Source organism: Lactuca sativa, chromosome 8, assembly GCF_002870075.4.
Source record: "Lactuca sativa cultivar Salinas chromosome 8, Lsat_Salinas_v11, whole genome shotgun sequence".
Lineage (NCBI taxonomy): Eukaryota > Viridiplantae > Streptophyta > Magnoliopsida > Asterales > Asteraceae > Lactuca > Lactuca sativa.
This window is the reverse complement of record NC_056630.2, coordinates 340,394,419-340,409,009: the sequence shown is the minus strand read 5'-3', so window position 1 is coordinate 340,409,009 and position 14,591 is coordinate 340,394,419.

Genomic DNA, 14,591 nt, shown 5'->3' with positions numbered 1-14,591 from the left:
CAACCAAAGGAATGGGATAACATGGGTTTACGACCGTAAACTCATGTGTTTACGGCCATAAACCCCTCAAGGAGTGAACAATGGACCGTAAACTCCCTATTGTGTCCATTTTGAGCCCCAATCACTTCCTTAGCCCTTGATTCAACTCTAGCATGATTCTATGAGTGAGTTAAGACCTTTAAACATCCCATGACACTACTACCATGAGTTTACAGCCGTAAACTCATGGGGGAAAGGGTCTTGAAACCGTAAACATCCATAAGGGCCTTGATTTGAAGAGTAAACTCCAATGTGAGTCCATACACACCTTCTATGCAACCCTTGATACTTCTAGCACTTGTAGCAAAGTGTTTTTATGTAGTAAAACACCCTCACTTGCTAAATTAGTTATTAAATGACTAATTAGATACTTAAATGTATCATTGCAAGTGAAATAGGATTCATGTGTGTAGTCAAGTCCTCACTTGGCACTTAACATCCTATACCGTGAATTCATCTGAAACGCCAACGTCAGGTGAGTTTATACCCCTGAATTAACCTTTTAAATGTTTTTACATGCTTTTATGGGGGGGGGGATACAAGTTAAACATGCCAGTTATTATATCAATCACATGTGATTGATAACCCGCATGCACAAGGATTTACTACACAATCAGCTGTTTTACCAGTATGATACTATAAATGGTTTTCCAAAACGTTTTTACTTGTTTAAATCTTTTCTCAAATCATTTCTTGTGCTGTTGTAAACAAAGGTTTTCTCTACCTATATTGTTTTATCAAGATTACAGTGAAAACGTATTTATGAAAGGTTTTTCAAAGGATTCTAAAGGTTTTTCAAAGGATTCTAAAGGTTTTCAAACTTATTTTACAAAAGATTACCAAGTCATGATTTTCTTAAGTGTAAACGTTTTCCAAAGTTTTCATCAAGGATTTCTTCCATTTTTTTATACTTCTACTTCGTTAGATATTACTATTTGTTTATGCCTCTACTTCGTTAAATACTCCTACTTAGTTAAATGCTACTACTTTGTTAAACACTTCTACTTTGTAAACGCTCCTACTTTGTTAACGCTTCTACTTTGTAAACGCTCCTACCTTGTTAATGCTACTACTTCGTAAACGCTCCTACCTTGTTAATGCTGCTACTTCATAAACGCTTCTACTTTATTAACGCTTATACTTCGAGAAACGCTTCTACCTTATTAATGCTACTACTCCGTAAACACTTCTACTTTATTGATGCTTCTACTTCTTGAAACGCTCTTACTTTGTTAACGATTCTACTTAGTTAAAGGCATGCCTGTACATGTATAGTTATATAAATAATGTTTAAAGGACTTAGGAAGGCTAGCTCACCCTATTTCATTTTCCTTGTTTGGATGTCGTCTGGTGGGATCGGATATCCGTCCGAAGGTCGTTTAATCATTAATTATATATCATGTATACATGTATAGACATGAAGGGTTTACATCGGTCAGTTTATTTGTGAGTCTTTATCATTAGTCCAATATTTACATCAGAACTCACTACATGAGATGCATCTTCAAGACACGACCTTCTCCGTTGTCTAGTTGGTAACCAAAGTCTCCTGTAGGGAGAGCAGGCATTGTGTGTATAGATCTATATGGGATTGACACCCCCACACCCTGACTGCTAGCTACACTCCACGACCTACGAAGCCAAGGGGTGACAAATGTCACATTCTTTCCGACGCTTGCAGAGCGTCAAGTTCTCTAGTGTCTATCAGTATGGTTACGAGTATCTCAGGGTTACCTTATAATTCATGGCCTTAAGGTAACGGGAATTAACACTGTATTCACTGTTTTTAGACCTTGCTAGACGTATCATTCATTTGATACTGTCTGGGGTCTGTATTCACTGTTTTTAGACCTTGCTAGACGTATCATTAATTTGATACTGTCTGGGGTATGTATTCACTGTTTTTAGACCTTGCTAGATGTATCATTCATTTGATACTGTCTGGGGTCTGTGTTCACTGTTTTTAGACCTTGCTAGACGTATCATTCATTTTATACTGTCTGGGGTCTGAATTCACTGTTTTTAGACCTTGCTAGACGTATCATTCATTTGATACTGTCTGGGGTCTATGTTCACTGTTTTAAAACTTGCTAGCTGTATCTTTCATTTGATACCGTCTGGGGTTTGTGTCTCCTTTCGTTAGACTGAGCCAGACATGTCGTTCATTCGATATTCTCCTGGAGTCTGTGATTTCTTTTGCTTTAGTCAGTAGTATTCACTGCTGAGGCATATGTTATTTTCCCTAATATCCTCATACTTTCTTTAAAATCAAATACCGTATTTTGGTAATGATAGTGTTTAAGGGAAAATTACTTATTAAAAACATAACACTGGCGGGTCTTGGTAGAAGACTGCTTTTATTTAGAAAATATAGGATTTTCTGGAAAGAACTCTAATACACTGTTGATTCTAAACTACTACTCTTTATAAAGTTATTTGAATAAAATGACACTAAATACTTATGAACTCACCAGCATTTATAAAAATGCTGATACTCGCTTTCAAATAACTTATATTCTCTGGTCAGCAATAGACAGGTACATCCCATGTGCTTTTGGTGAAGACAGTTTAGTACCAAGCTGCACCTATATTATTACTTGTATTACTTTGATGTTTCTATGTAATGTAAACTATGTAAAACTATTACTATTAATGCAACGGTTGTTGTACTTTGATAACTATACTGCATATGCTGTGATACTTGACATGACGTCATCCACCCCAGAACGTTTCCGCCGTTCCGGTTTTGGGGTGTGACAGATTGGTATCAGAGCATTGTTTATAGTGAGCTAAGTATATCAATTCATAAAATATATACAACCTATAAATACATAGGGATAAAACACTCTGACCAAGAATTATACTTTAAAATATAACCGTATTTTACCAAAATAAAAGAACATCTGGAATCTAAACACTCAAACACAAGTATCACAAGAAGAACAAGAATAAAAGTCTTCGGATGTTGAGCATTACCGTCAAACCTGGGCAGTTATGTAATCGTAAGCTGGAATAAATGTAACCTGATCAACTACATTTATTCGAGATGCGATGAACGTGTGCTTGGGAGTGATAGTGGTGTTGCAATGAGTCTGAAACTTACCAACTAGGAATGATAGAGCCAAACATAAAGTTTAAAAATACTATAGGAGTATTTTGGAATACTAAAAGACTCACATTAATCCCAGAATCATATTCAGAAGATAAGAAACAAACAAGAATTAAAATACCATAGGGGTATTTTAGGATCCCTAGATAACCTTGTGTGAAGAACTAAAAAGATCCTTATTGATATACCTACAATTACAGAGGGTATACTCCCAAGGTTATATATAATAAGGATCCCATAGGCTAAGAATGTGTGGTTTCGCTCTACTTCCTTTTCCTCGTTGGGATGTGGATATAGAGTAGTATCACATATTCGAAGGCCTATCGGATCAAAGTTATATATGATTTGTATACCCTATGTAATCGTAGCAGGACTCGATATGGATACCCAGTGAAATGTTAATAATCTCTTAGGATTCTTTAGACATTTCCATTCTCGCACGAACCTTGTAGAAAACCCTATCCACTTAAGTACTCGGCAGAAGAGGTGATTCAGACCCAGAAGAGGTTCATTGAGAAGATTTCCAGTTCGGAAATAAATGAACTAGGTCGAGGCTATTTAGACCACCAAGTGCCTATATCATTTTAGGGACATGGTGGGAAATCTGCCTAAACTTCCGATATTTCCAGTCATCCATCATGAAGTGATGACACCCAGAGTCGGATTTAGAAGTAAGGCGGAGTTGAAATTCAATATGTCTATAGGAGAAGAAAACCCTAGGTAACTGCCCGAAGGAAAGCAACGTCGATCCCAGTCAAAGATATGAGGTAGACAGAGGGAGCCAATACATGGAACCCGAGAAGTGTCCTTTCCTTGTGTTCGTCACACTAATGCACCCATAAAATAATACAATTTAGTGAGTTAGTGATTACACTACTTACGCTATGTGTTAGGTAAATCACCTTTTTCCCGTTGCAAGTAATACAATTAGAGCGAATCCCCTCACCTCTATTGAGGATGTTTAGCCATAAGTCTTCATGAGCCTTTATTCCCGCGGTCTTCATTCCGAACTGTTCTCAAATCTTTCTAAGACGGAGAGTGAAACCTTTCCCGGTATAAAGGAAACTTAGTAGGAACGACTCCCATCTTATGGCTTTTTCCGATACTCACACTCCTACCTTGAATACCAGGACTACATCATAGGGATGTAGGTCGACACTCAGACAACAAATATCCGAAGCACGGGAAAAATTTATGCCTAATACAGTAAGGACAGTTGTGTCTAGGGTTAATCATCGTCTCTCATCAACTTGTGTTCTTTTCCGTATAGGAAAAACCATGCCTCCGAAGAAGCGTAACCCATCCACTGGCAAGAAACCGACTCTCCTATTCGATGAAGTTACTTTCCAAGCTACAGTCTCGGCAGCCGTTGCAGCTGTCATGGCTCAACTGAATGCTAACAATGCCCACGTTAGCAAGAGCCCTATCGGGAATTCTGATCCCAGTGATGGACAACAACAACCAACACCAGCATACCCATCCACCCAAGAACCTCAACCAAATCCACTGAAGAGAAAACTCAAGATTGAGGAGGGAAGTACCTCGGCTCAAGGACCTTTCGAAGGGCAACGAGCTGAGACAGTCAATACCCCTGCCAGCCCCTCCATCCCGACTTCGAGAAGACCATACCTAGGAAACCTTCCCCACTGTAGCAAATGTAGCTACCATCATCATGGTATATTCCAGGAACTCTATTGTGCTAGGTGCAACATGAAGGGGCATACTGCTCGCGTCTGCAGAACCCCGGTTGAGTTTATTACATCAGCCACCAATGTGGCGGCCAATACAGTTTGCCGTTTATGTGGTAAGAATGGGCACTTCAAAAGGGACTGCCCAACCGAAGGAAACAACAAAGACAAAGGAGGAGTCTAACTCTAATGCTTGGAGAGAAGCATCAAGGAACCTAGTAGATTTTTGGTACGTCTCTCAATCTCAGATAACTAATCGAAAACATTAAAAGGCTAATTTTAAATGTAATTACTTCCCTGTTAAGGTGAAAGTCGCAGCACTGTTATAAAAATTTTAAAATTTCATCAGGTAAAACTATGATGGCTAGACATATACGTTACGACCATGTATAATTGAGATGGATAGACCTAGAGTGAGCGAATGCCGCCTCATTTCCTGTTCCTTGTTTGGTTGTGGATTTAGGGTCGGGTCGCTCAGTCAACAGTCCTCCCCACCTTAATTATACATGACTAGTATATGTTTGGCGATTATAGAAATTCCTCGTGAGAATCCATTAATGAAAAGATACTCTATTCAGAAACATTCAGGACCCTCTATAGTTCCGCGTCAACTCTATCGGTCCAAGTATCCGCGACAGTGATACACGAGACGAAACCCGAGATGCCTAGAACTGGTGTGCCTGTTCGGCACAGGACTCTATCGATCCTCATTCTATATCATGTCGAAGTGTGCCAACTTCGACGCCTCTATCAATTATGGTTCGACTTCGTGCAACCATGTGTAAATCCTTAGTGCTATGTAAAAAGAACTTTCTCCATAGCCATTTCGGCAAATAAAGGTTCTTCCGAACCTAAACAAAATAAAAATAATAAAGACTAATACAATCCGTCAGTTGTCACTCTTATTTCAAACCGTCCGAAGTACCCAGGAGGAGGTACCGCGCGCTGTTAACCAACCCCTCTTAGACAGATAGAAACCGAAGCGAAAGGCACTGCAGGCATTCTAGAAGACGATAACCACTCGAAGCAAACACGGTAGAAACCCAGAAAGACCCTTCGCACCTCGCAAATCAGGTTCGTGAACCCAGAGGATAGAACTCATGGGACTGACTACTATAATCGAGTATATGCATAAGAGTGGTATATAATTGAGATCAAAAAGATTTAAGATGTGTGCTTCCTCCCTACTCCCTGTTCCTCGTTGGGTTGTGGGTCTGGGGTGGAGTCGCACAACTGAACATCCTTCCGACTTCAATTATATACGGCTTGCATACACCAAGTATTAGTGGTTAATCCAAGTATGAGCTATACCACGAACCTCATAGTAAAACCCTTCATCCTATTCCGTAGAATAGGAGCAAGAGTCAAGAGAACCACGGTGGGTTGAGCTACTATAATGACCACAAATATGAAATTTGTAGTCATCCCGGTTAAGCCAACATAGTAGCTAACACCCTCAGCTGGTAAAGAAATCTGAGTTGTAAGAGTCAAGGACATTGACTACGACCATCCACTCATGCTTAAACCCACAAATTAAGCTTCTCAGTGAATAACCCGGAGCACTGGAAGCTACGATAAGTTAAAAACTCTGAGAAGAGTGGATGAGGAGGTTAAAGTTCCGAGTGATGGAACCCTATACTCACTAGATTTGACCTAGACTGAGAAAACTCAGAGCCTTCGGGAGAGTAGTTGCAGAAGATGTCCGCACTACTCAGGCACCTCGTCCACCCCGTTACCGACGAGTAGTGCCTAGGACCCACCGCGCTCTCGCATGGAGGAAATTACCGTCGCCCTGTAGACGATAGACTGCATTCTTCGAAGCGAACACTAGAATACTAAGAAACGCAGGATAACCTCCACAGCCAAGAATACTTGAATAAAGTGCGAAAGTAGGTTGCGTTAGGCCTTATAACCCAGATCCTGAAGAGATTATAGATTTGACACTAGTCTAGGTGTTAGTCGATGGGTTATACACGAGCACACGCTTTCTGCACTAAAATAAACCAACGCATTGGAGAATAGGACATGTCTTAGAGACTCATTGGACTACTAGGTGTTCCACGAATACTATCTCACACAGAAATAGTAGGACCACCTCTCGAGATAGTCCAACACTCGTCTGGTGAAACCCTATCTCCCCGACCCTTTCCGTTAGAAATATCTCATGAATCAGAAGTGTAGGTTCATTTTGCACAAGATTGAAATAGACACGCTACAACAAACAGATACCCGTAGACACGCAATCCATCCGATGATCTAGAAAACCTCGGGAAGCCAATCAACAGTACCAACCAGAAGGACTACACTTCCAGTATGAGAGAATGGCTGGAACTTCGGAATGGCGATCACGCCAGTGATGGTCTCGCCATAGAAGTACACTATGTTCTAAGTATTGAAAAGCTCTATCTTTCCGAGAGCTTAGGACCATCCGAGATTCTTTACGAAGATTGATCCACCCTCGTCAGACCACTACTACTTTTGGAAATTCCACAAGTTCCACCCCAGATCGATCTACTTCTTAGACTTGATAAGTGTTTGCCCTATGTCACTCTTTGTATCCCACTCATCTTGATAAAAACCATTCGGAACCCTAACATCGTAGACGAACCTGTAGGAATCACTAACGACATGAGACAGAATCCGCATCCCGTAAGTGAAGTTTTGTTAGAACACCAAGCAAAGGCCAGAGTTCATTTGCGAGTGCGAGGACCAACCAAATAGGAAGTACCCTCATTTCATTACTCGGTCATTCATACCTACTTCCTTGCCTAAACCTTAATTTCGGGACGAAATTCCCTCTAACGGGGGGGGGGGGGGGGGGGGGAGGGTGATGTGATAACCCAAAAATTTCCGTTAGTTTTAATGTCGAAATTAACGTCAATATTAATTACGTCAAAAATTAGTCAAATTTATCCCGAAAAGATTTTTGACCGGATTTAAACCCGTTGGAATATTTTAAATAATATTCGTCTAGCGAACCAAAATTAAGGCGGTATAATTTTAAAATTTGACGTGATTAATTATAGTTGTGAAAAACCTCGTTCGCGGTTGGTGTCAGGTGAACCCCAAACAGGCCATAAGCTCCACCCTATATAAGGGTTGAGTTGGATTCGCTCCCACCTTTTTACCCACCTTAGACACACTCTCTCTCTACTTTCTCTCTCTACAAAACGGGTTTTGGTCAAAAATCGCCCCTCCGAGCCTCAAATCGGTAAGTAAACCTTCCTAGCTTGTTATCTAACTTATCTAGCTTGCAAATTCGTGACTTAATCATCCAAAAACCCCAAGAACATGAGTTTACGGTCTTCGGAGCCTCCTAAAACCGTAAACCCATTTGAAGAGGGTTTAATGCTCAAAAACCATTCCCAAACACTTCTCATGCTTAGCAATGGCTTAGAGGCTTACCCGAAAGGACTTAGAACACCAAAATCGGACGAAATGGGGAGTAAACATGAGTTTACGGTATAAGGATGTTCATAGACCGTAAAACCATCTTCATGGACCATAAACACTTGTTTAAGTGTTAAACTACCCCTCAAACACCTCCAAGGGCTTCCATGAACTTCCTTGAGTGCATAGAGCCTTATTTTCCTTCATGATATGCACCAAAGCATACAATTATATTTCACACTTGAGTTTATGGACTAAGAAGGTTCTAGGACCATAAACACCCATTCTTAGACCATAAACACCCCAAAGGGTGTTAAAGTGCCCTTAACACTTTGTATGGTTGGAATTGGAACTAGAACTTCGTATGCTTAACCTACAACCACCAAATCATAGGATTCATGGACAAAATGAGTTTACTACCGTAAACTCATGTGTTTAAGGTAGTAAACTCCCCAAGAACATCTCCTTAGTCTGTAAACACCTTTCCAAGGTGTTTAAGTGCCCTAAACACCTTCATATGCTCCTAAAAGTGACTAGAACCTTACATGCATGAGTTAGAACCCCCAAACAGCCAAAGGAATGGGATAACATGGTTTTACGACCGTAAACTCATGTGTTTATGGCCATAAACCCCTCAAGGAGTGAACAATGGACCGGAAACTCCCTATTGTGTCCATTTTGAGCCCCAATCACTTCCTTAGCCCTTGATTCAACTCTAGCATGATTCTATGAGTGAGTTAAGACCTTTAAACATCCCATGACACTACTACCATGAGTTTACAGCTGTAAACTCATGGGGGAAAGGGTATTGAAACCGTAAACATCCATAATGGCCTTCATTTGAAGAGTAAACTCCAATGTGAGTCCATACACACCTTCTATGCAACCCTTGATACTTCTAGCACTTGTAACAAAATGTTTTTATGTAGTAAAACACCCTCACTTGCTAAATTAGTTATTAAATGACTAATTAGATACTTAAATGTATCATTGCATGTTAAATAGGATTCACATGTGTAGTCAAGTCCTCACTTGGCACTTAGCATCCTATACCGTGCATTCATCTGAAACGCCAACGTCAGGTGAGTTCATACCCATGAATTAACCTTTTAAATGTTTTTACATGATTTTATGGGGGGGGGGGGGGGGGAATACAAGTTAAACATGCCAGTTATCATATCAATCACATGTCATTGATAACCCGCATGCACAAGGATTTACTACACAGTCAGTTGTTTTACCAGTATGATACTATAAATGGTTTTCCAAAACGTTTTTACTTATTTAAATCTTTTCTCAAATCATTTCTTGTGCTGTTTTAAACAAAGGTTTTCTCTACCTATATTGTTTTATCAATATTACAGTCAAAACGTATTTATGAAAGGTTTTTCAAAGGATTCTAAAGGTTTTCAAACTTATTTTACAAAAGATTACCAAGTCATGATTTTCTTAAGTGTAGCGGTTTTCCAAAGTTTTCATCAAGGATTTCTTCCATGTTTTTATACTTCTACTTCGTTAGATACTACTATTTGTTTATGCCTCTACTTCGTTTAATACTCCTACTTAGTTAAATGCTACTACTTCGTTAAACGCTTCTACTTTGTAAACGCTCCTAGTTTGTTAACGCTTCTACTTTGTAAACGCTCCTACCTTGTTAATGCTACTACTTCGTAAACGCTCCTACCTTTTTAATGCTACTACTTCGTAAACGCTCCTACTTTGTTAATGCTACTACTTCGTAAATGCTTCTACTTTGTTAACGCTTATACTTCGAGAAACGCTTCTACATTATTAATGCTACTACTCCGTAAACACTTCTACTTTATTGACGCTTCTACTTCTTGAAACGCTCCTACTTTGTTAACGATTCTACTTAGTTAAAGGCATGCATGTACATGTATAGTTATATAAATAATGTTTAAAGGACTTAGGAAGGCTAGCTCGCCCTATTTCCTTTTCCTCGTTTGGATGTGGTCTGGTGGGATCGGATATCCGTCCGAAGATCGTTTAATCATTAATTATATATCATGTATACATGTATAGACATGAAGGGTTTACATCGGTCAGTTTATCTATGAGTCTCTATCATTAGTCCAATATTTACATCAGAACTCACTACACGAGATGCATCTTCAGGACACGGCCTTCTCCGTTGTCTAGTTGGTAACCAGTGTCTCCTATAGGGAGAGCGGGCATTGTGTGTATAGATCTATACAGGATTGACACCCCTACACCCTGACTGCTAGCTACTGTCCACGACCTACCAAGCCAAGGGGTGACAAATGTCACATTCTTTCCGACGCTTGCAGGGCGTCAAGTTCTCTAGTGTCTATCAGTATGGTTACGAGTATCTCGGGGTTACCTTATAATTCATGCCCTCAAGGTAACGGGAATTAACATTGTATTCACTGTTTTTAGACCTTTCTAGACATATCATTCATTTGATACTGTCTGGGGTCTGTATTCACTGTTTTTAGACCTTGCTAGATGTATCATTCATTTGATACTGTCTGGGCTCTGTATTCACTGTTTTTAGACCTTGCTAGACGTATCATTCATTTGATACTGTCTGGGGTCTGTGTTCACTGTTTTTAGACCTTGTTAGACGTATCATTCATTTGATACTATCTGGGGTCTGTATTCACTGTTTTTAGACCTTGCTAGACGTATCATTCATTTGATACTCTCTAGGGTCTGTGTTCAATGTTTTAGACCTTGCTAGCTGTATCTTTCATTTGATACCGTCTGGGGTCTGTGTCTCCTTTCGTTAGACTGAGCAAGATGTGTCATTCATTCGATACTCTCCTGGAGTCTATGATTTCTTTTGCCTTAGTCAGTAGTATTCACTGCTGAGGCATATGTTATTTTCCCTAATATCCTCCTACTTTCTTTAAAATCAAATACCGTATTTTGGTAATGATAGTGTTTAAGGGAAAATTACTTATTAAAAACATAACACTGTCGGGTCATGGTAGAAGACTGCTTTTATTTAGAAAATATAGGATTTTCTGGAAAGAACTCTAATACACTGTTGATTCTAAACTACTACTCTTTATAAAGTTATTTGAATAAAATGACACTAAATACTTATGAACTCACCAGCATTTATAAAAATGTTGATACTCGCTTTCAAATAACTTGTATTCTCAGGTCAGCAATAGACAGGTACATCCCAGGAGCTTTTGGTGAAGACAGTTTAGTACCAAGCTGCACCTATATTATTACTTGTATTACTTTGATGTTTCTATGTAATGTAAACTATGTAAAACTATTACTATTAATGCAATGGTTGTTGTACTTTGATTACTATACTGCATATGCTATGATACTTGACATGACGTCATCCACCCCAGAATGTTTCTGCCGTTCCGGGTTTGCGGTGTGACAATATTAAAAGATATAAAAGATTTACATAATATTAAAATAGCATTGCAAACTAAAGGGTATGAAAATTATGAAGGCAATAACATAGTAATAAGTATAGGAGTTTTAGTAAAAGCACGTAATAGATCAGGAATGAAATATAAAGTTAATATAGAAGGTATAGTAAATAGAATAACATCAAAATCCATAAAAATGATAGATCTTATAAAAATAGATCTAGAAGATTTAGCAGGATTAGAATGGTTGTTAAATGATTTAAAAGAACAAGAAAATGAAGTATTAATTCCAAAGAAAAGTTACATATACGAAGGAAGTGATGGTATACAAAGTCTTAGATTTATAAACTTTAAAAAACAAACATTAAAACAAAGCGACGAAGATGAGAATACAAAGTATAGCTTTATGAATATAGAATACGATACTGAACCAATATATGATACAAATAATGAAAGAAAAAGCAAACCAATGGAATTAGGATTTAGCGAATTTGGAAAAGAAGAACATATAGATTATGATCTATGTATTACAAATTATATAGAAGAAGAAACATATACAGGCTTTAAAATAGAAGAAATTAATCAAATTATTGAACAAATTATCAATAGAAAATTTATAGAATTAAATATACAAGACGGGGTAGATGATATGATTATAGAATGCATAACAGATTTAGGATTAACATACGAAGAAAGTTATAATAAATTACAAGAACACTATAATTTACCATTAGTAGAAAATATATCACAAGGAAAAACTATGTTATCATATTTTTATAAAAAAGAACAAGTCTTTATGAATAACGATACATATATGACAAATATTAGTAAGAGACCTAAAATGGAATGGAGTGAACCAGGCACTAGTACAGAAGATAGTATAGGATGAGAAATATGGTCACAACCAACCGTTACATATACCGGAGAGTCTAGTTATAAAGTAAAATGTAGCCGATTACCAATTGGAAATATATATAGTGGAAGCATGTTATTATTAGAAAAACAAAAACCAGAACTTTGGATGTATGAAATTTTGTCATGGGAACAGGTAGTTGTTAGAATGTGGGAAACTAATAAAAAAGATAGCATAGACATGATTGATTATTTAGGAACAACATTAGGCCCAATAGCCTTGGGTATTTGGCAAAGTAAAAAAGCACAAGATCCAGATGAAATTAATAATTTAAAAGCTTTAGGTGATAACCCATATAATTTTACTAGTCAAATAAGAACATTAATTTTTGGAGTAGACTCTACAAAAAATAATACATTAATACAAGGTACAACTATTAGAAATCTTGAACAATTAAGTATAGCAGATATGAAATATATTAATGAATTCACATTAGATTTTACTAGATTATTATCACAAATTGGGAAAACAATGAATGATAATTTATGTGATAAATATTTTATAAAACTTCCAGGAGATTTAGGAAGATATATACATGAAACATGGAAACAACAATATGGAGAACAGAAAAACCTAGGATTACATATACATTCGCTATATTAGAAGATAACTGCAAATAGGAAGCTTTACAAGAACAATTAAAAAAAATGCTTATGCATTTTGTAAATCAACAATCTGTACACCTCAAGCATATAGACATATGAAAGAAAAAAGAAATTACAAAAAAACACATCATATAAAGAAGGGAATAAACCATACTATAAAAATAAATATGTAAAAAGGACACAAACAAGAAATTGTAAATGTTTTATCTGTGGTGATGTTAAACATTTAGCTAATAAATACCCAAACAAAAATAAAAATATAGAAAAAAGGAATTTAATAGAACAAATAGGAGAATATAATATACAACCTCTAAATTATGATAATTCTGGTAATGAATCAATATACAGTATATATAGTGATAGTGATAATGATAAACATTTAACCAAAATAACATAACATATGTAAATACAAAACAAGAAGAATGTCAACATAATTAGATAAATAAATGAGGAAATAACTATATAAAATGTTAAAATTGTGGATATTACCCTAGTATAGAAAAAAGATCACAATGTAATATATGTTTCATAGAAATCTGTTACATATGCCTTAAAAAGCTATATAATTTAGAAATAAATAAAGAAAAAACAGAAAAAGAAAATAAAGAAATAAAAATCGGGTTACAATCGGAAAAAATAGAAAAATTAGAAATAATAGCAGAATTACATAAATTAAAAATACAAACTTCAGAAAATAAAGTGAGTATTTTAGAGGATTTGTTAGATAAAAAGAAAAAGATCAATATTGAGGAAAACAAAGTAAATGAAATAAACCTGATGTGCACAAAAGTACCTACTAGTTTTAAATTTATGTCCTAACTAACTTAACTAACTAATATTCACCTAGGCAGTGTACCTAGTGGATTGTAGTGTAGTTTAAGTAAGTTGGGGTCGAACACAGGGAACAGATTTAATTAGCTTAAATAATTACTCTAAACTAATTTAAAATCAAACAATAACTAAAAAGGTTTTTATCTAATTTTGCAAGTCTAGATAAACTTAACTACTAAACAAAGGTTAAATCAATTACTAAAACCAATCTCGTTTAGTTTGAATCCACTTCTTCTTTATGGTTAACTAACAATTATGGATTATCAAAGTTGGTTACTTAATATTATATTATTACTAATTTAAGTCCAAATTTACTAATATTTAACTAATTCATGTAAAACTATGCATGGTCACACACAATCAAACACAAAATCAGTTATGAATTATGAATAGGCTATGTAAGATTTATTATGCAAACATAATTATGATCATAATTTATGTTCTCCAGCACAACTACATTTAATTACTTCAATCACGTATCACAACATTTGATGGATTAAGGAGTTCAGGGTTGGGAGTTTGAGAAACTCCCCATTAGCTAGTGCATGTAATGGTGATGGTTAGTATGTGGTTGGGAATTCAGGTTGGTGGATCGCCTGTAGGACTCAAGAGAGTCGTAATGAGGATCTTGAGAAC